At 44.2% G+C, this 22,759-nt stretch overlaps 1 long non-coding RNA gene across 1 annotated transcript; it reads left to right on the top strand.

Moving 5' to 3' along the window:
* Nucleotides 1–13,621: 13,621 nt before the first annotated feature.
* LOC120638622 lies at nucleotides 13,622–15,394 on the top strand. The gene is made up of 2 exons (XR_005660372.1): nucleotides 13,622–13,770; nucleotides 15,214–15,394. It is a non-coding gene; the product is annotated as an uncharacterized LOC120638622 (long non-coding RNA).
* Nucleotides 15,395–22,759: the final 7,365 nt, after the last annotated feature.

Genomic DNA, 22,759 nt, shown 5'->3' with positions numbered 1-22,759 from the left:
TGTTAGATGGTACAACACAGGACAGTAGAACGTAGGCTCATAATCACCTAATGCTTTCACATACCGCAGGGCCACAGGACACTGGACAGTATGGATCATTGGCCTGACATATTAATGGTTCTTAAGTTGTTTGAAATGCTTTAATGTGCTGCTTTTGCCACTTCAGCTTCTATGAGGTAGTTGAATTCTTTTTCCATAGGTCACAATACTGAGTTCCTTTTTTGTGTTTTGGTGTACATCCAAAGACACAGGTGTCAATACTGTGAGCCAATTATTCTAATAGTTCTCCAAATTATGATCCTTTATCTTCATACAAAGAAATATCCAATATTTAATAATTAACTTACACTAAATGTAGCCAAAAGCCTAGTCAACTTTTTTTTGTGATCATATTGAAGTACTTACTATGTGTTAGGCACTGTACTGAGTGCTGGAGTAGATACAAGGTTCGACACAGTCCATGTATGGGGCTCACAACCTTAAGGTACATTTTACAGATAAAGTAATTGAACCACAGAGAAGTTAAGTAACTTGCCCAAAGTCCATTACAGAAATGTTACCCCACTACAGTGGGTGCCCAGGGGTAAAATGAACTCACTTTAAAGGGGCGGATAACAAATAACTATAATGTCTCCCATCCCTTGGCCCAGCCTTGTGAGTGAACAGATACCCTAACATTAGTCAGTCAGTAGTACTTACTGAGCACCAGCTGTGTTGAGAACTCTATACTAAGCTCTTGGAAGAAGACAAAAGAATTAAAAGGCACAATTCCTTTCCTCAAGGAGCTTACAGTCTAAGAAAGGGTGGGGGAGGAGAGACTTAAGAAACTATTGTCATGTTAAAATCAACCTTATCCTGATTAAATGGGCATTATTTAATGAGGACTCAAAGAGAAATTGTGTAGAGTAAATTTGTGGCAACAATAACTCTTGATAAAATCAACAAATTACTAGGTGATCGTTGTTTCTGCTGAGGTGTATGCGGAAAGATAAACAGTTTGTAAATTAAACAGCGGTGCCTGAGGGTGAGTCATGCCTGGCTTTTCTCATTGTTTGGGGCAAAAATAATTTCTTCTTCCATAATTATGCATGTTAGTTTTTTGAACTGGTTCAGCAGCACTGCTTAAAGATATGCTAAATTTCAGGGGGGAAGCAAAGTGCCCTAACCACCAATTTCTGCCGCTATTTGCTATTGTGAGAGAGCAAGATTGGGCTTGGGCTACTTTTCAGTCCAAGCAATATTCTGAACCAATGAAATGTTCAGAGTTGATGCCTTCCTGGTCGACCACATTTCCTAAGAGGTATTGCATTATAGAAATTTAAGTTCAACCTGAACTCTGGCAAACTTTCTCCTTAAGCACTTAGTGCAGTGGATTCAGTAGGCACTCAGTAAATTCTATTATTTCTACTGCAATTTCTTTTTCACTCCTCTCCAAAAGAAGTATGAAGTGAATATGAATATTCCCATTTCAGAGTCTTTAGTTGGGGGCAGGTGGAATCAGGAATGGAAGCCCATTGATGGAACAATAATCTATTGTTTTTGAAAGGCACTAGAATGGTAGCTGTTTCCCACCATTGTTTCTTCAGGCACCTAATACAGGCTCTGCACAAAGTAAGCACTCAGTATGATTGATTGAGCTTCCTTTTGCAAAGTTAGAGCTGTCTTTGATGTTGGAAATACACAGCTTCTTTCAGGTGATCTGTGGCATCCCACAGGTACAGGAATTCAATTTCATTCCACCTGTGTCCATCCTCTTCTCTTTTCACGTCCAGTGTCAACCCAGTGGCAACTGTGTCCTCTACTCCATATTGGCTAAGGACTGGGGAGCCCCACTCCCTCCAGAAACCCCCCCAAACCAAGACCCCACCCCCAAAGTCCCTGGGCAGCACTATTATTTTTTCATGGACCATGTGAGATGTGGAGACAACTCCATTCCTGAAAGAGACCATGACCAACCAACTGGAGGCTCAAATGATGTTTTAGCAGATGTCGATTCCAACCCAAAATGGCTGGTGGGTTGAGGTCCTCCTTAAGGAAAATGGCCAGTCCTGACTTCACCAGCAGATGTCAGTATGGGTACAGAAGAAACAGCATGTTTTTGGTTTATGGAAAAATAATAAAATCACAAGAACTCTTTTATTCTGAAGTAAAAATGCTTTAATGACTAGAGCATTTAGCACATCGGGGGTTTTCATTGTTTTCAATTATGTGCAATTCTAAAAGGATAGCACACATTCTTAAACTGAATGGAGAATTGTGCCGCGATTTGTGCTTTTTTAAACATTTGCTTTACTACTTTAAGAAGAGAACTATAAAATGGAAAAATGATATATTATTACAAGTAAATTACATTGTGGAGTAGCGTTAATATTGTAGTTGAAACCTAGAATTTGAGATAGACAAATATTCATTTGTACACAGTTTTTGTTCTTTTCAAAAATGATTGGGAATTGGGGGACAGATTTACTAGTGCCTGCACATGTCCAGCAAGTGTCCTGTCACCTGGAGCCCAGGCAACTGGCCAAACTCCTATGTCATGCCACAAAGACCTCCAGCAAAAAACCACCATCCCCCAAGGATGGCCCATTGCACCTAACAAGCTAGATTTACCTGCCCTTGGGGTGTTCTGCCATTCCGTGCTGTTTCTCTCTTCTGCGTGTCTATTCAGAAAAAGTTAATCATGGGATAACCAATATCCAGAAGATAATCATGCCAGATACAGGAATTAGTGCTTTGTGTCATCAAAGTGGCTGGCCCTAAGCTTGCCACATGGTACTTGTGGATGAGAGGTGCTATACATGAGGAAATACAGCTAAAACAAAATTAGAATTGTCTAGGAGAAGTTATTTCTCATTTGAATTCAAGCCTTTGGCCGGATTGGGTTTAAGTGGCATGCTAGGCTGGTTTGCATTAATAATAATTATGGTATTTGTTAAGCACTTACTATGTTCCAGGCACTGTTCTAAGCGCTGCAGTAGTTACAAGCAAATTTGGGTTGAACAGATTCCCTGTCCCATGTGGGGCTCACAGTCTCAATCCTCATTTTACAGATGAGGTGATTGAGACCCAGTGAAGTGATTTGCTTCACAGCAGACAAGTGGCAGAGCTGGAATTAGAACCCAGGCCCATGCTCTATCCATTACGCTACGCTGCTTCTCTGAATCTGTACCTCGAAAGAAGAATGTCCCATCCATCTGGGTTTGCTGATCCCATGTGGAGACACGAATCTTTGAGGGTATGTGCCTAGCTACTCATATAGATGGTGATTATGTTGGACTCTTCGAGGTTCTGTAGTGTCTCTATACTTAGGAGAGCTCATACAGTTGTCCAATCAGTAATCATTACAGTCAACTTACTTTAATTTACCTACACCTATTTTTTCAATTATGCATTTTTCCATCCTCTTCCTCCGGTCAATGTGGTATTTATTTAGTGCTTATTATGTGCAGAGACCTATACTAAGCACTTGGGAGAGTGCAATACAACGGAGTTAACAGACGTGTTCCCTGTGAGCCTTGTGAGCCTACTTTTCCTATTTGTAAACAATTCATGTCTAGTCTCTCCCACTAGATTGTAAGCACTTTGAGTGTGGGACCATGTCTCTTGCTTTTATTACACAGTGCTTTCACAAGCTCCTAGTAGAATACCATGTACTTAGTAGGTACTCAATGAAAATGATTGATTGGCAAATTTCTGCAGATCTGAGAACATTCATCGTTTTTCATGGCGTTCATAGTGGTAGTGGCTCCCTCAAAATTGGAACGGAGGCCAGAGCTTTGCATTTTGGCAGTTGTTCTGAAATGCTTCGTAAGACTTCATCCTCTGTGGTGAAAGGCATATTCAGAAGATCATTGAACTGTTGTTACCATTGCTGTAAGATTCCATCCTTGTCTCTGCCAAGAATACAATTATCTGTTCTCTTCAGGTGTGCTATGATATGAGGCCATATAATTTCTTCAGTGATGAGTAAAAGTCATTATTAAAATTGAGTGCCTGCATTATGCAGACCAGTACACTATGTGCTTGGGAAATGCACACACAAGAATGAGACATTGCCCCTGTCCTCAGAGGGCTCCTAAACTAGAAGGAAAAATAAGCCCAGAAAAATTTATGTCGACATTGTGAATTCAAATGACGTAAGCAAGAGCTGCCTGTCAAGAAGTTTTTCTCTCTAAAGCTTGCACCCGCATCCAAAGATGGTTCTTAGGTAATAGAGCTGAAATCTGTTAACATATTCTTCAATAATATCACTAAACAGAAGCAATAGGGACAGTGTTGTAATGAGGCTTCATAGCAAACAGATGAAAGGTCTTCAGGACTAGGGGAGAACATTTTAAATTGCTGGGTTACCTACACCTAGTGCAGAAGACACATCTAATTCTTAAGCAGTTTCATTACCAGCTATAAGGCATGGTCCACACCAAATAGCAGAGACAGTAATGAGAAATGAGGTCCTGGAAAGCTATCTCAGCTTTGACAGTAAGGTACTAATAATAAAAACTGGTTATTTGTTAAGCGCTTACTATATGTCAAGCACTCTACTAAGGCCTGGGCTAGATTCAAGGTAATCAGGTTCCACATGGGGCTCCCAGTCCAAGTAGGAAGGAGATAATACCCATTTTGCAACTGTGGAAATTGAAGCAGAGAGAAGTTGACTGACTTGCCTTAGGTTGCACAGCAGGTATGTGGTGGAGCCAAATTGGAACCCAGGTTCTCTGACTCCCAGGCCTGTACTCTTTCCAATAGGCCATTGCTTCTCAATCTCACCTATTTCTGACATCTGCATTGAAATCCAGCAGAGGTTCGTGCCCAAAATTAGATCAAGCCTGGTATAGTCTCTGGCACTCAGGATTGGGAAGTGATTTTTCAGAATCCTCTCCAATCATGAGCCTCAGACCCTCCTGATTAGCCAACAGTAAGGGTTCTGGGATCTTGGCTTAAATTGTGGTCTTTTCCTTGTCATCCAGCCCTTCTTAAACAGGAGTACCGAAGCACATGGATTTGACAAGGCTCAACAGATCATATTCTTGTTTCAGGTCTTTTTCTAAGGCAGAAATATTTGGCTGAGTTCTCTCACTGTCACCCAGATTTCTGAGGCAGAAGATTTTCCTTCCCTAGAATAAGGTGCTGTAGATCAGATGTGGACTCTGTAGAGGGTTAAGCCATCTAGAACTGCATTAGAGTGACTTCTCAGTACAGTGCACAGTACAGAGTCCCGCCCCACTTTAGCCTTCTGCAGGACAGGCATTTGAATGACCTTGTGCCCCAGATAGCGGCGCTCCCCCGCCCTTTGGGGAGTAGCGCTATCATGAGGCAGTATACAATTCAGACTTAACTTAGTCTTCAGAATATCCTTCCACTCATTAACGGTCTCTCCCCCTCAGTGAACTGACCCTTTAAAGAGAAAGAATGTCATCATGTGACTCAGTCACAAATCTGGGACTGTAAACAGGTGAAACAATCCCGATGCATGAATGATTTTTAGACAGAAAGCTGGCAGGAAGAGCAAAGGAGAGAGAAAAATAGAGATCTCCTTAGACAACTCTTGGTTTTTAACTCTTTTAATAATGAGGAAACCCATTTCTCTACTGGGAGAAAGCACCTTGCCCCAATCTTGCTTCATAGCTTGTCTCTGCCCCCACAAAGCTTAATCATGCTTACAGGAAACTCAGATCACGGAGCCCCAAAATAGTAAATTTAGCAAACCTCTTGAGACATCTGCAGCCTGTCACGTGGTGGGGTGGTAGGAGTGGGATCGAGGACAAGCAAGTTCCTGGGTTACTGTTGGATTTTTCTCTCTCAAATATCCTGGAGCTGCCAGGAAAGTTGTTGGTTATCTCAATAAAATGCATGTCCTCAACTATGGGTTTTAAGTGAACACAGGGTTCTTACTCAAGAGGAACTCACTGGTCATGGTCAGTCCCTTTTGAGAAAGAGAGTATGTGTGCTTTAGTGTGTGTGGAGGGGAAACAGTATGTGTGTGTGAGAAAAAGGGGAGGGAAGAGAGTGTGTGTCTCTCCCTTTCTCCCTCAGAAATGCTATTATTGGTTCAGGTCAGTGGTTCCTTTCTCCCAGGATTCTGTGTCTTTCCCCTCCTGCTCTCTCCAAGTCTCTCAATCTTCATGGAAACAGTGGAAGGGGGAATAGGCTTGGTGGCTTCTTGCAGACAGCCTCCTTGTTGTCTCCAGGAGTTCAAACCGAATGATGCAAATTGAAACTGTTAGAAGAGAAGATGGTGTCTGATGCGCTCCACATGTTGCCGGTCCCTTGGGATTACTAATCTGGTCTGTATCTGATCAGTTTTAACTACAAAATATTCCAAAAATTCCTCCCAGCAAAAACCCTGTTGACCCTGAAAGTGGGAGAATGCAAGGTGCTTTTGGGGATCTGAGCCCAATCACAATTTTAATTAGGCTCTAGGGGAGCCTGGAGATGCTGGAGTCTCTTCCCCTGAACCAAAAGGAGGACCAGGACAGGGTGTGCCAGAGACACTCTGGATCTGCCTCATCTTCAATTTGGTGTGTGCACTGATTTCAAAAGCAAGTTCAGCTGTGGGAACAATTGCTTCCATGTGCCATTTGGGGAAAAGAATGCAGAAAGGGAGCCAGAGCTGAGTGCCATTTGGGTTGGGGTTGCCAGGGAAATTGCTCCCAGTATCGGGCTAGAAGGCTCGCAGCCCTCGGCTGAATTATGAACCAGTGCAAATCCCCAAATGACCACCCTTGCCTGATCTCCCTCACCTACCCTGGGGAGAACCTTGGGAAAGTCATCTGATCTCACTCAGCTATTTGCTTCCAGAGATGCTCTGGCTTCTCAGCCCTATCCTTTTTTTATGATATTTGTTAAGCACTTAATATGTGCCAGACACTGTACTAAGATTTGGGATAGATACAAGCTAATCAGGTTGGATACAGTCCCTGTCCCATGTAACACACAGTAAACACTCAATAAATATGATTGAATGAATGTAGGACTCTCAGTCTTAATCCCCATTTTACAGAAAGAGGAGGTGGGGTCTTTAGGAGAGGGAAAAGGCAGGATGATCTTGGAAGGGATAAACAGGCAGTCAGGCTTCAAAGATCAATCAATCAATCAATCAATCGGTATTTAATGAGCACTTTTCGCATGCAGAGCAGACCCAGAAAAACCTGATTTGGGGTCCTTCCAGTTCTACTAGAAGCTCTCGGGTCTTGTGGAAGATTTGGGATAAGTGAAACAAGGGGTCCAGTCCCTGATCTGACTGAGTTGAGTACGATGTATTTACTTTCCCAGCTACCCAAAGGCTATTGAACGTGCTGGCATTGGAGCTTTCCATTACTAATTTAGCTCCACAGTTCATAGGATAAATCCTACTTAGAGGGGTTGAAGGAGGATTACAGTATTTACCGCTCTCTCAAGTTGACTTTCGAGGCTGGTCAGTGAACAGCTGGAGAGAGCTGCAAGTTCAATTTTATATGCTGGAAGTTTGTCAAGGGATATTTCAGTGTTTCTAACAATCTACATCAGTGTCCCATTATCACATTATCAGAAGACTTTTGGTTACACATATGGTGCATGGGTGTGAATTTGTGTGCTTCATTATTCCGAAATATGCTGAAAATAGTAGTCCAAGATTTCATAGATATATATATAAGATTTCATTACATACATATATATATATATAAGATTTCATTACATACATATATATATATGTATGTATATCTATCACATGCACACACACCACCCACCCAGGAAAGAGCTTTGCCCTGGGGTTCTGGAACCTGAATTCTAATCCCAGCTCCACCTCTTGCCTGTTGTGTGACTTTGGGCAAGTCCCTTAACTTTTATACCCCTCAGTTTCCTAATCTGTAAAAATGGGGATTAAATATCTGTTCACCCTCCCTCTTATATTGTGAGTCTCATGTAGGACAGGGACTGTGTCCAACTTGATGATGATGTACCTATCCCAGCATATAGGACAGTGATGGGCTCATAAAAAAAGCTTAACAAATAACATTATCATTCATCATTTTAAATTAATAATAATAATTAACAATAAATAAATAATCATTGAAACAGTTGGAAAGACAAAAGCCAGGGCAAAAAAACCCAACAAATCTATACAAATGAAAAGCCAAAAAATTCTAAAACCTGCCAACTCTGTGTTGCCAATGCCTGGGTAGAAATAGGGACAAGTAAATTCAAATTTATGACTGGACCCACATTATTAACAGAGTTGATACTTCTGGTTGACAAATGTTTGAACTGAGACACCCTTTAATTACACCTGGAAAGGATTTGAAGCCTGCAATGGTAACTGGCTTAGAGGACACTTGAAATTGTTATTCCAACCAAAATGATAACTCTTCTGCAATGCTGTAGATTTTTTTTTAATTGAACTGAATCAGTGTAGTAAGTGACATGCTAATTACAGCCTAAAGTGAACTGCTACATGCCAGAGAATCCTGAAGAAAAGCTCAGCCCCATTCCAGTAGGCAGGGCATATGTCGACCATTGCATCTTTTTTTTTTTAATGTTGTGTGCTAAACACTTACTAAGTGCTGGTGTAGATACAAGCTAATCAGGTTGGACACAGTTCACGTCCCATGTGGGGCTCAGTCTTAATTCCCATTTTACAAATGAGGTAACTGGGGCACCCATTAAATGTTTTGCCCAAGGTCACATAGATAAGTGGTAGAGCTGGGATTAGGATCTTGGTCCTTTTGACTCCCAGGACCATACTCTATCCCTTAGGCCATGCTGCTTCTCCATCTGTGATTTATATCTGAAGTGTAAGTGATTGGAGCCCATGCCCCTCTGTGCAGCTGCAAAGTAACTAAAATCCAATGTCAACTTTATGATTTGACTTTATAACAATTTCCAGGAAGAAATAAAGTCCTTTTCTTCTTCATCATAGAGTTTCCTAATTTTGGTGGGTTTTAGTATTGTGTGCTATGAGATCAAGATGCACCAATTCTGCCTCAAAAGTCAGTGGGTCCATTTTATCTGATCCCCTTTCCTTCTCACCAAGCCCTTTCCTCACCCTCTCACTACTAGAGATGAAGACACATCAGTTCCATGACTTGAAGCTCAGGAGGTTGATCTTAGTCCAGCTCTAATGGGTAGGTGACTCTTATCTTCTCTCTGCCTCCCCATCGCTCCAACCACCCCTATCTCCCTTCTACCTATCTCCCTCCCCCCCCATTCTCCTCAGTCCCATACTGATTGACCACATTAATGTCCTGATTGGATACTGACAAGCTGAGAGGCAAGATTTGCTAGGCCCAGTGATTGAATTAACCCCTCCCCTTCAGCAGTCTTTTCCTCAGATCTGTGCTGAAGCGTGCTAACCTCAGGGGAGACACCTGGAAAGATTAATTGGCTTACTGGCACAATTATGAAGAGATCTAAGAAGATAAAAAGGGGGTTGGTGGAAGACGCCCGGGAAGAATTTGTAAGTGGGTAAGGAGCATGGGCGTGGAGGAGGGGAGGGGGACAGCTGGACTGACTGGCTCTCCTCCCCTCATCATTGAAAACAGTCACAGTCCACCTCCGTCCCCTTTTCCCCTGAAACCTCAGCTTCCCCTTGAAGTTTTGAAGAGAAAACACTGGCCCTTTGGTGTAATCATAAAGTATTTCTTCAATGTCTTTCTTCTGAAGAGCTTCAAAAAGCTTTGTCTGCATGCATCTCATTAACCCTCATAACATTCCTGTGAGGTAGATAGGAGCCAGGAATTATGGGCTGTATTAACAAACAGGGCATTTTTTCTGTTCTTGTTAGATACGGGGACGGTAGGAATAAATTATTGGGGGAGGAGCCATAATGGGACAGTAGAATGAAAGCTACGGATATGAAAGGAGGAAGTTAGGGATGTTAGAATGTTACTTTTAATCATGAGTTATATGACCTAGGGCAAGTTACTAAACCTCTCTGTGCCTAAGTATCCTACTCTGCAAAGTGAGAATAAAATATCAGTTCTCCTTCTCTTGTGAACTGTGAACCCACAGGGGTACAGGGACTGTGTCTGATCTGATTATCTTGTATCTGCCTCCACGCTTAGCACAATGTTTGACATATAGTAGGTGCTTAACATCATGCTTATTATTATTAGGGTAGCAATCATGGGTTTCTCCAAGCATCTGGTTGCCACTGCAGCAGAGAGACAACCAACCTGGATGGACCATTGATCTGACTCCATAACAGTACTGCTTACAGTTTTAAATTGTGGTTTAGAGAGGTTGAGTGACTTGTCCAAGGTCACTTAGTAAGAACCGGGCAGACTCAAAAATCCCATTCCCTACAGCTACAGTAACTAACAATGGACCATACCTTATGAAGGTGTGATTATCTCATGTTTAAAAGTAACACCTCTAGAGACAAACATATATAAAGGAAACAGTTATTGTGTACTAATTGCTGTAAAGTGTTTATAATGACTTGGAAAGATCTATATAAATTACTTATTAGTAATAAAAACAATCTATATTTTTAGTAATTAAGACATCACAAATATCAATTCACCTTCAATTCCCGCAATTCTTATCTGACGAAGGAAGTTGTGTGGGTCAATTATATTTTGCCTAATCCTCTAGATCCTTGACTGAAAGGCATACACACACACACACACGCGCGTGCACGCACGCAAATGTACCCAGGCACAAAATCCTCTCTCTGTGACTCTGTTCCAATCTCTCTTCTTCCCTCCCTCCCTCTCTCACTGAGTCAGAAATCATTAGGCAAACCATTCTTCTAATAATACAGTAATGGGGTTTTGTTCCTACAGGGCAATGACACCCAAGGCATTTTTCAAACAGGACTCCAGCTCCCTATTTTCCAGGTGTGGAAACTGAGGTACCCGGTGAAATGGTGTACCCAGTGCTCTATTATGAGTCACAGAAGAAAGACAAAGATTTCCTCATAGTTTTGAATGAGGCTACAATTGAAAAGAAGCATCGAAAAATTAAAGAAACAGTACAGGTTAGCCTTTCCCTGATTAATTCTTTATCTCCCCACTCCATTTCTATCTGGGTGCCCGGATAGCTCAGTCAGTAGAGCACCAGACTTCTAATCTGAGGATCCAGTGTTCAAGTCCCAGGCAGATGGCTACTCTGTTGCTCTTTCATGCTGCAAGACTCTGACCACAACAGTGATTAAAATGTGTTTCTCATGGCAGTATGCTGAACTGGCAAATATTGACAGTTATTCTACTGTAGAAGTAGCATGGCATAGTGCTATGCTTGGAGAAGCAGCGTGGCTCAGTGGAAAGAGCACGGGCTTTGGAGTCAGGGCTCATGAGTTCGAATCCCAGCTCTGCCACTTGTCGGCTGTGTGACTGTGGGCAAGTCACTTAACTTCTCTGTGCCTCAGTTCCCTCATCTGTAAAATGGGGATTAAGACTGTGAGCCCCATGTGAGACAACCTGATTCCCTTATGTCTACCCCAGCGCTTAGAACAGTGCTCAGCACATAGTAAGCGCTTAACAAATACCAACATTATTAGTGGATAGAACACGGGCCTGGGAGTCAGAACGTCAAGGGTTCTAATCCTGGATCTACCACCTGTCTGTTGTGTGACCTAGCTTCTCTGGGCCTCAGTTACCTCATCTGTAAAATGGGGATTGAGACTGTAAGCCCCATGTAGGACAGGAACTGTTTTCAATCTGATTTGTTTGTATCCACTCCAATGCTTAGTACAGTGCCTGACACATAGTAAGTACTCAACAAATACTACAATTCTTATTATTATATCTCCTGAAAAGATTCCTCTCCCCAGGGCCCGATTGCACTTGTGGACATAGTTTGATATTGCTTATATCCTCCTTTCGGTAAGATATTTTTCAGGTCTGTCTCCCCTCCAGAGTGTAAATTCTTAATTCTGTTGTATTCTCCAATGCTTAGAGCAGGTAAGTCCACAACAAAAGTTCACTTACTAAGAACCAACCCTTCTGGGGAACGTGGCTACCACCTCTGTTGTATTGTTCTCTCCCAAGCACTTAGGACAGTGCTCCACAAACGGTAAGTGCTCAGTAAACACCATTGGTTGATTGATTCTAAATGAGAGTGGCACAAAGGTCTATAACTCATGAGGAGCTCTCTGACTCAATGCATTAGAGGCCCTGAGGGGAACACCAGTTTATGGGGTCTGTGTTTTCACTGCTTCAGATCCCTCCGGGTGTATTTCATAACCATGTCTGGTCTCAGGCAGCCAAGCCAGAGAATGAGGAGAGGATTTGGGGGCAGTACATTCTCCGAGTGGGTGGTGCTCCCCGCCTCACCCAGCCGTGACTCATTACAGAGTTTGGCTGGGCTGTGAATTTAAACACACAGTGCTGTGTTCCTCGCTGCGTATATGTCCCCTGCACAGTTCTCTGCTGAAAGTCACTTCGGGAGGTAAGGTTTGCTGGGTGTACGTGGACTAGACTGGGATTTATTTTAGGAAGTCAAACAACAGAAATTAAGTAGCAAATTTTTTTACTATCAAAGTGAAGAACTGGCTTTTATTCCTCTGCAACCATCTGGAGGCCTTATGGAGTTTCCCAAGAACACACATCCACCTTAGTCTGTCTGCTTCGGGTTTGCTCTTTGGTTTGATTATGTCCCCCATCCCCATCGCCTTCCCCCCCAAGCCCGTCCCAGCCTCCCGCTTCTCCAGCCCCCAACTTACCCTGTTGCAGTGAGGATCAATGGGCGGCTGAGTTTTGATTTTTGCCCCTGCTGCAAAGTAAGTGAAAGAATTTCATAAGATTTTGGAGGTTCAGGGACTGTGAGAATCTGAAGACATGAGGAAAACAAGGGGAAATATGAAAGTGAGGAAATGCTCTCAAATTTGAATCAGTAGAAGCAGTGTGGCCTAATGCATAAAACAGGCCTGGGAGTCAGTAGGACTAGGGTTCTAATCCCATTTCTGCTACTTCTCTGCTGTGGTGACCTTGGGCAAGTCACTTCATTTCTCTCTGCCTCAGTCACCTCTTTTGTAAAGTGGGGATTAAGACTGTGAGCCTCATGTGGGACATGGACTGTGTCAAACCTGATTATCTTATATTTCTACCCCGAAGCTTAGTGGGGTGCTAACAAATACCCTAACAAATACCATTTTTAAAAAAAGCCAGGATAAGACAGCACAGCAGCAAAGTGACATGAGTCCTTCGTAAACCACACTCTGAGTGGAGTGGGCACAACTTTACATGCACGGAATATCAAGCGTCTTCTGTGTTCACTGCTGATGGGGAGGCGGCATCTGCGTCCTGAGTGTTGGTCAAATAACATTTTGTACCTTGTGCCCAGGAGACTATAATCAGGCACTTTTGTGGTCCTTGGGCATTTGAGGTGAGCACTGCAACCATAACAGCTTGGATCCATAAGGTGCTGGACACATGGGGGCCGGAACTCATGCGGTTTCTGATTTCCAATTCCCTCCTCTACCCACCTGCACCAGAAGTTTCTTCAGGTTGTTAGCTTTTCCAAATTCCTCACAGGGCCCCACAAATCTTCAGAGACCCCCTCCATTTCCTGAAAGGGACGGAGGCATAGGTGGCAAAGGCTCTGTCCCAGAAAAAGCAATTTGGATTATCCTGATCCTCTACCAGGAAGGTCCAGCCCCCGCTTAGTCTGCTCACAGTCTTAATCCCGTTTTACAGAGGTGGGAACTGAGGCACAGAGAAATGAAGTGACTTGCTCCAGATCATACAGCAGACAAGTGCCTCACCATCAGCCCCTCAGCGCATCAAGCAGATCTCACCTCCATCACATGGAGCAGTTGCTCCCTCCTGCCAGCCGTGCCTTTGGTTCTAGGTAGGTCTCTTCTGCTGGGCCTAGACCTCAAGTATACTCTTCACGAACCTTCTCCACAGACTCTCACAACATGGACGTGCCTTTAAGGTGAAATGCAGTCCAAAGGGAAATCTGTAAGCATTCAACCCAGGAGGCTTGGATTCTAGGTGTTCCAACGTGGGAGTACTAATGCTAAGAAGCATTGTAGGGGAAAGCCAATGGGGAGAAGAGAGGGAGTGTTCAAATTTTAAAAGTCTAACAAAATCATTGGGCTGGCTCTGAGGTAATGCATTTTGTTCTGAACTGAGTCTTAATCTGGAACATCTGGATGACGCTGGAGAAAAGAAAATAGATATATCAGATAAAAGGTTCCACGTTAACCTACTCGCTTCTTATCTGCCTAGACAGCCTTTCAATAACTAAAGTGTTTAATGGTCACAAGTATTTCAGCCTGAAGCAGGAAGTGTTTCTTGTCAGTTTAAATTACAAGTCAACCACCAGCCCCTTTCCAGAGGTGCTGTTAGAACATGTAGAGACCCTTTGTTCCTCCTCTGTATAAAGGACCTGAACACATGGGCGAGCATGCAAGATAAGTGTTCATTCGTCCGTGGCAATGTGGAGTGTAGTACATCACATTAGCGATTTTCAGTCACACGCTCTGGAACCAGGGCCCGGCTGACTTTTGCATCTTGAGAATATTCAGTCAAAAATCAATTATTTGCTTTATTTCTTAGTACATGTAGAATTGCTAATAGAAGGAAAGGAAATTGAGCATTTTTCAGGAAATAACCCTAAAGCAGAAGTACATCTCCATTCTCTGGGTCATTCAAATGCAATCCCACAACCCCAAGTTGGAATAATAGTAATAGTAATAATGTTAATAAATTATAAATGGTATTTACTGAGTACTTACTTTGTGGGTCAAGCACTGTACTTAGTGGCTTGGGAGAATACAACAGAGTTGGTAGACTCCTTCTCTAACCCCAAGAAGCTTTCAGTCTAGAGGCAGTAATAACAACAACAAAAACAATGACAATAATAATTGCTAAGTGCTCACTATGTACCAAACACTGTACTCAACACGGAATAGAGATAAGATAATCAGGTCAGACACAATACCTGTTTCACATGAGACTCATAGTCCAAGTGGAAGGGAGAATTTCTCTGACATGAGGGACTCAAATGAAGAATGCAAGGATGCACTGGGGCCGAGCAGAGCTAAATAATCAGCCTATGAGAAGGGAGATGGGAAGATGGAGGGAAAATGAAAACGAACAGAATAGGAGAAAGAATTCAGAGCAGACTTGTTGGGGGCATAGATTTTGTACTGGAGGCCTCAGAGCCTCCACTACCATTTTGTAGTGGTAACCACTAATAAGGATCCAGATAACTGAAACAAAGACTGGGTATTATAATTTTGCAACCATTATGGGCTCATTAGGCTGCCTTTATTTTCCACTGAAGAACAGGGATCCTGAAAATGATCATCGTGAACTTTGCTGGAACCGATCTTATCCAAGATGAAACCTGGAAAGTCATTTTCTAAGATCCCGGAGAAAATGAAAATTACCAAAGGAATAATTACTACAATAGTTTACAGATAGGTAAGAGAGGTTGTCATTTCGACAGTAAACACGTGCACATATCAAATGCCTCAAATTCTTAACTTGCTGATCACTTTTGCATCAGAAAAATCATAAATACACATTCAAGTGAGTAAACCATGATGTGGTAGCAGTGCGATAGTGTATTATTTCCTCAGCAAAGGGAATTTTCATAACTCATTCATACTCGTTGAATAAATTGCTAAGTCTTACCGTAGGCTGTTAATTATCCTCTACAAAATTCTGGTTATTGCTCTCAATCTTGGTAGAAGAGCCGTTGTTATTGTGGTGTACACAGAAAGAATGATACCTGAAAGAGAGGAGAGGAGAGAGGCGGGCATGTCCAGAATTTTAACAAGGAGAGCTTTGTTACACCAAGGGGATTCTTAGGATGGCATTTCAACACCTAGTGCTTCTGAAAATTAAGCTGGTATTTTTTTTTTTTTACCTTGTCTGGCTACCCTCATGCTAATGGAGAACAAGTTTCTAATTTTCTGTAGTAAATCCCTCTGCTAGGTTTATCCTGATGCTTTATTGTTACCGGGACTGTGGGTTTGCTGTTGAACGGAGATTTGAAATTTCAAGTTCATATAAACGGCAGCAAATTTTCTTCTCCATTTAACGCCACAGTCGAATCCCATTTCATTGGTGGAAAGCGATAAAAACCCTAAAGGCCCAACCTTCCTGTGTCCCAAGGCTTGAGCCCCAGGACCGAGAGGTCCCAGCCCTCGATAGTGTCTCCTTTGAAGACCAAGGACCGTGACACAGCATGACCTAGTGGATAGAACGTGGGCCTGGAAGTCAGAAGAACCTGGGTTCTAATCCTGGCTCCATCACTTGTCTGCTGTGTGGCCTGGGGAAGGTCACTTCACTTCTCTGTGCCTCATATCTCATCTGTAAAATGGGAATTAAGACTGTGAGCCCCATGTGGGACCTGGACTTTGTCCAACCTGATTAACTTCTGTCTATCCCAACACTTAGAAAAGTGCTCGACACATAGCAAGCACTTACAAATACCATCATTATTATTATTATTGGAAAAGACTGTAGCACCTCAGTGCTCATTTGTGCCAGCTGCTGACAGGGAGGGGGAACTGGGCACAACTCCAAGACTCTCTCTTTAGTGGAATGGAATTGTCCTAAGTGAATCTCACCAATTCTGGGCCAGGAGAGGAAGAGTGGGAAAGGAAGAAAGTCAGGGCCCTGTTCTCTGTCCCTGGCTGGGCCAGTAGCTTTCTTGGAGCCAAAGCAGCTTCCAGGCCCCTGTTTCTATCAACCAGTAGGGAGTATTGGTATTAATCCCCTGTCAATATGTTCAAAGATTGCTACTCTTCAGTATGCACCCTACCTAGAGTCCTGCACAAATGAGGGATAAGGAAACTCTAGATGATAATTCTGTTTCATTTCATTTCATACTTCCATAAATAAATCTGGGTGAAGGAAAAAGCGGATTTATAAGCGATGGATATTTCCTAGGAACAGGATTGGCATTATTACTGGCAGGCCATTTGGGAGATGTGGATCAGTAGGATGGGGGAAGGGAGTGGGGGAGGCTTCCAACTTTGAAAACACAGCTTGACATGCAGCTCCTATCATTGAAATTGGAATTTGGGAGCAGCAATGCCTACTTGTGTTTTACAATTAGATTTTAAAGTGGAAAAGAATCTGAGCAAGGAGGGAAGGGAAGGATGGGGAATGATGGAGCCGATAGAGGTGGTGGGAAGGATCAGAGAGGAGACACGGAAGCAGGAAAGGTGTCAGAGAGGAGGAGGAGGAGGAGGGAGAAAAACTGGAATAGGGAGTGTGAGCGGGGGGGTGTGTGAGCAAGTAGCGCCATTCTTCAAAGAGACATTTTTGACTTTGAGAGTACATCTGCCATCATTTTCTCCATTCTGCAGGCCTCCCCAGACCCCTGGGGTTTCAGTTCCCCAGACTGCCGTGACATAAGCAGGCCATTTCTGGAAAGTTTCCCGCATGGCTTCTTGAATGAGCAGAGCAGCCAGAAGTGTATCAGAGAAGTTGTGTGGGAAACTTCCCTGAAATGGCCCGCTTATCCTGCAGCAGCAGCAGCAGCAGCAGCAATGGAGGAGGAGAGGTGGAGGAGGGGGAACAATAGGGTCAGGGAAGAAGGGAAAGTAGGCCTGGGAAATGGAGAAATGGAAGCCTGGAAGACAGTGGACATTTGGAGGCAGGAACCTATGGGAACAAAGCAAACAGCAGCTGGTGGAGGCACATTCTCAGGTGAGTGTAGAGCTCTCCACATGCAAACAGCAATCCTCTCTCCCAACTCGGAACTGCCAGGGCTCCTGGAAAATGACTGACTGAGTGGCTGACTGAGGCCCAGAGAAGTGAAGTGACTTGCCCAAGATCACATAATAAATCAGTGGCAGAGTCAGAATTAAGGTATCCAGATTCTCTAACTTCCAGTCCTGTGCTCTTTTCACTGGGCCACACTAATTTCAGGAGAAGAGAAGGTGGTGGGGAGTAGCATAAACGTTATGAGAAGAGATGGGCTCCGAATTGGCCCACCCGTTCCCTAATCCCTGGAAGCCACATGGCAAGGGACAAACTATGACTGGTTAAACCAGGACAGTCTTTGGGAACCATGACTCTTCGGGGGAGGAGGGGAGGGAAAATTCTTTTAGTATCATATCAGTCTAAGAGCTCCCTCCCTTCAGCAGGGTTGCGAAAAGCCCTGGAGTAGTGACCCCCATCCCTCCAGCCCCTCCAGCTGGGCCTGGGGAGCAACCTCTCCACTGGTCTTCTTGTTCTGGGCCAGGATTAGGATCACAAACCGACTAAATTGAAAACCTGTTACGGAATTCATGCATAGCATGCCCCGGAAACTACTCCAAACATCTCTCCTAATTAATTAATTTTATTTTACATCCTTGGAGATAGGGTCGGGTGCGTCCGATATGCAAATTTATGCAAAATTTGATGCAACCTGTCCTTCTGCGCCAGGAGCCCTGGCATTTTCCTCAGAGCACAGGATGGCCCTGCCGGCGCTGCCCTCGGGCCCAGGAGACGTGCTGAAGTGGCTGGAGGCAGCGAAGTGTTCATGGGAAGGCGCGATCAGCGTGGGCTGGCAACCGCGTGCCTGGCGACAGAGAAGCACAGTGCTGGCAAGAGGCCCTGGCCTGTTTATCTGAACGTGCGATCGTTTACACAGGTTTCTGCTCTGTTGCAGTTCCTTCTAAAGCCCATACACCAGGTAATGGAACTCCACTCGAACAGAACTACCAGGGCTACCGGGATGGCCTGATTTTTAATGGCACCAGGAAATTTGAAGGTGTTCTTCCCCTCTCTGACTTCCTGGCCCCTGGACTTGGCCATGCTGCACTTCTGCATTAACTCTTTGTTGCTGCTGCTGCTGCTACTCCTTCCAAAGCTTTAGGGTTTAAAGGAACTCTGCTGGCACTGGGGGAAATCCAGGCCCCTTTGGTTGCCCTAAGTGAGGGCGATGAAATCACGCCCCTTCCTGCAGTCATACCAACTCTCCAGATGCAGAACTTGGCCCACTTTGGGGGCCTGAGAAAAACAGGATCTTGAAACGCTCTCTAAACAAATTCCAAATGAAGGGGAGGAAGTGGGCTGGGGGATGGGGACTAAGGGGGGCAGGAAGGGGGAGGGATTGGGGGGAAAGGAGCAAGGGGAAAGGACATGTCAATATGTGTGTGTGGTTGCTGAGGAAACCGAAAAGAGCCAGAGTCATGACTGTGTTCAAGGAAAGCCTCCAGCCAGAATCCCGGAGCAGGACATGGTGGAGAGAAAGAAGGAGTATTCTCTGATTGGAAAAGAGTCTGCTGGACCTTGCTTCGGTGCTCCTTGTTCTCTGGCTAGCTGCTCCCCTCCCCGGAGGGGGCTCAAAATTGGATGGACCAGTGAGGTGCACCCCCATAGCTAAGCAGTGCATCTGGAGAGTGCCATTGCATCCAGGCTTGCTCCGGCTGTCTCAGATTTTGCGTCCAAGGGCTAAATAAACACCAACTCTATTGCCGGCTCTGTGCCCAGAGTTCAGCTGCAGGAAATGGGGGCTGGGGATGGAGAGCTCAGGGCAGCAGGCCCCAGCAGTACAAGTTTTGCAATGAGTCATCCAGCCTGGGTTGGAGAATCCGCCCTCCCCCTGCTCCACCCCTCACCCTCATCATAGGGGAAGGGCGGAACAGGGGCTGCCGAGGGAGTCGGGGTGGGGACTTGGAAAAGGGCTTTCTGTTAGGGAGGGGTAAATCTGTTGACGGAGAACCTAGGTCTCTCCTCCACTGGGCTCCTGCCCCCAGTCTCTTGACCCCACTCCCTCAGGCTCCTCTCATCATCATTCCCTGACTCCAGGGCCCACAGACTCTTCCTGGTGGGGTTGGGAAGGAGGAGCTGATCTAAGCTGCTCATTTAGAAGACTACTCCTTCGGGGCTGTGGTCAAGGTTGGGATGGGAGCAAGGGGAAGAAGAGCCGAGAAGACTTTGCAAAGTCTTCCTCCCTTCCTCCTACCAGCACGGCCTTCTGGGCCGTGGGCCAGGTCTGGATGGAGACAGACAGCGAATTGGGCAGAGAGTGATCCTGAGCAGAGGAAAGGCAGGCCTGGGGCTGTGGGGAGAGACAGGGGAGGCAGCCACCGTGGAGGTAGAGGAAGGAAAGTTCCACAAAAATGAAATCAAGCTCAAGAAGATTGCATTTGGTGTTTGTTTTGCTTTTGTTTAAGATACGGTCCACAGCAGGGAAGGGGCAGAAACAGAGGAAAGAAAAGGGAGTGAAAACAGCAAGAGAAGTTGGAGACAGAACCAGAGAAATAGGAAGATACCAGAAAAACAAACAAAGCAGCAAATATTGCTCTGGGAGCCTCTGGGGAAAGAGGCCCCAGAATGTTTGTCTCAGATAAACAACTAAAAGTTCAGTTGCTCCCCAGGTTCTTACTGTAACTTCTTATACACTTCTATATTCATTTAAGAAAAACAGCATGACACAGTGGAGAGAGCAAAGGCTTGGGAGTCAGAGGACCTGGGTTCTAATCCCTGTTCTGCCACTTGCCTGCTGTGTGAACTCGGACAAGTCACTTAACTACTCTGGGCCTTAGTTTGCTCATCTGCAAGTTGGGGATTCAATTCCTGTCTTCCCTCCTATGTAGAATTTGAGCCTCATGTGAGACCTAATTAACCTGTATTTACCACAGTGCTCAGCACATAATAAGCACTTAATAAATGCCACGTTATTATGACTGTTTTCTAGTCTGCTGCTTCTTTCTAGCCTGGTGGCAGCATTTGAATGTCCAGTAGTAAAGGTTGAGAAATGAGTGTTTTCTGTGTAGCAATTTTAGAACTAGGCCTGGCCAAAGGCCCCAAGAGAAAAAGCCAGAAGAAGAAGGCTCTTCTTACTCTTAACCATTATGGTATTTGTTAAGCAGTTACTATGTGTCAAGCACTCTTCTAAGCACTGGGTTAGATACAAAATAATCAGACTGGTTACAGTCCGTCTCCTATATGGGGCTCACGGTCTCAGTAGGGAGGAGAATTCTTCTACTCCTGGGACTATCAATATCTTCCAGGGCGAGAAGAAGAGAAGGAGATGTGTAACTCACCATAAAGCCTAAGAAAATGAGATGGAAGACAAGGGACAATCTTCAAAAATATTTCATTTAAAAAGTAAAAAAGCAGCTTAGGTTTGAAGAGGGGAAGGGGAAGAGCCTTCCAGAAGCAAATTGAGAGTGAAACGGAGCAAAAGACAGAGACAGAGAGGGAGAAACAGGGAGAGACAGACAGAGGCAGAGAGAAAGTGTCCATGAGTGACTGTGCATGCAATATTTCAATTAGATGATTCTGATCTAAGGTTTGGACATCCTATAACATGATTTCCATTACAGAAAATGAGAGAAGCCATTCTGGTAGGAAACATAGCTTGCAGGGTAATTTACGGAGTTGAAAACTACTGGTTCTAAAGCACTTTAATGATGCAAAGTAGAATAGGTGCTTATTATCATTATTAATAATAATTCCCTTTATGATCTGTGGACTGGAGGAAAGAACATGGAGCTGGGAGTCAGAAGATCTGAGTTCGAGTATCAGTTCTGCAACAGGCCTACTGTGTGACTTTGGGCAAGTCACTTATACTTTGGGCAAGTCACTTAGCTCCTTTGGGCCTCAGGTTTCTCATATATAAAATGAACAGGGATCATGTTCAACTTCATAACCTTGCCTCTACCCCTGTGCTTAGTACAATGCCTGATACATAATAAGGGCTTAGTATATACATTTTAAAAACAAGTGATAGGATTAGAACCCAGGTCCTCTGACTCCCAGGCCTGAGATCTTTCCAGTATGCTATGCTGCTTCTCTAATTTTCCCACTTGACAGAGACCAGATAAATTCTATCTAGACGGACCCCTTTTTTGCCTCTGCCTTTGAAAACACTGCTCAAAAGCAGGTGCACACACTTGCATTCAGTTTATTCTCTTTAGATTGTGATTTAACCAGCTTTAATGTATGATGTCCTGAAGCCGGGTTTCAGGGTTCATCTTTTCATTGAAGCGAAGAGTGAATTACTCAGGAAGGCAGGGACCTTTAGGTTGAACTGACTGATGAATGAAAATTGTCCAAAGTGAAGGTGCTGAGAGTGGGTGATGTTTTCAATTTGGTGAGAGTTCCCAAAAGTTTCTGTAATGGGGCATACGAACACACACATAAATAACTTTAAAAAAGACAAGGATAACAGTCTTCCAAAAGCTTCAGGCCACTCTTTGTCTCTGACAAATCTTTACTGGGTGTTCACATCCCCTGGTATCACCTCATTAAACCCTCCACTGTTCTCTTAGGAGAAAATAAGCCCTTGAACGTGAGGTAGCTGCCATTTTCCCATGCTTTCGCTCTGCCCAAATTACACATCCGTTCGTGTGTTTCTTTCATCTGCTTCCATTTCTGTTACCTTTTCTATCTCCTGCAAATGTGCCAGGGAAAAGAACGATCAGATGCACACTTTTTAAATTCAATTAAAATTCAGACACGCCATTCAGCATTTCCCTTGGCTCCCATAATCCTCTGTGGCTTCCTTGTCATTTTTTCCCAGCTCTCTTTCCCTGGCTGTGGCAGCCCACTTGGGCTCTGCTGCCTGGAGTGGATTTATGTCTATCCACTGAAATGCGCTTCAATTGTAGTTCACTCTTGACCCACATTTTGGAGCCTAGTGTCACATGCACTCTAGAGTCACAACCACCAGTGGTTTACCTGCTCTCGAAGTCGGTCTTGTTTTCTAGGCACTCCCTGAAGGCCTTCACTCTTTCGAGAAAGGTAAGGTCAGTGAGGTCAATGAAGCAGGAAGCCCCTGGCAGACCTCAGCCGAAGATGACCGAATGTTTAGGAGCTCAAAGGAGAACGGGGGCAAGGGGTGGAGCTGAAATGATATTAGTGGAAGACAGCAA

The sequence above is a fragment of the Ornithorhynchus anatinus genome, chromosome 9 (genome assembly GCF_004115215.2).
Source record: "Ornithorhynchus anatinus isolate Pmale09 chromosome 9, mOrnAna1.pri.v4, whole genome shotgun sequence".
NCBI lineage: Eukaryota > Metazoa > Chordata > Mammalia > Monotremata > Ornithorhynchidae > Ornithorhynchus > Ornithorhynchus anatinus.
This window is presented reverse-complemented; position numbering and strand designations above follow the sequence as displayed.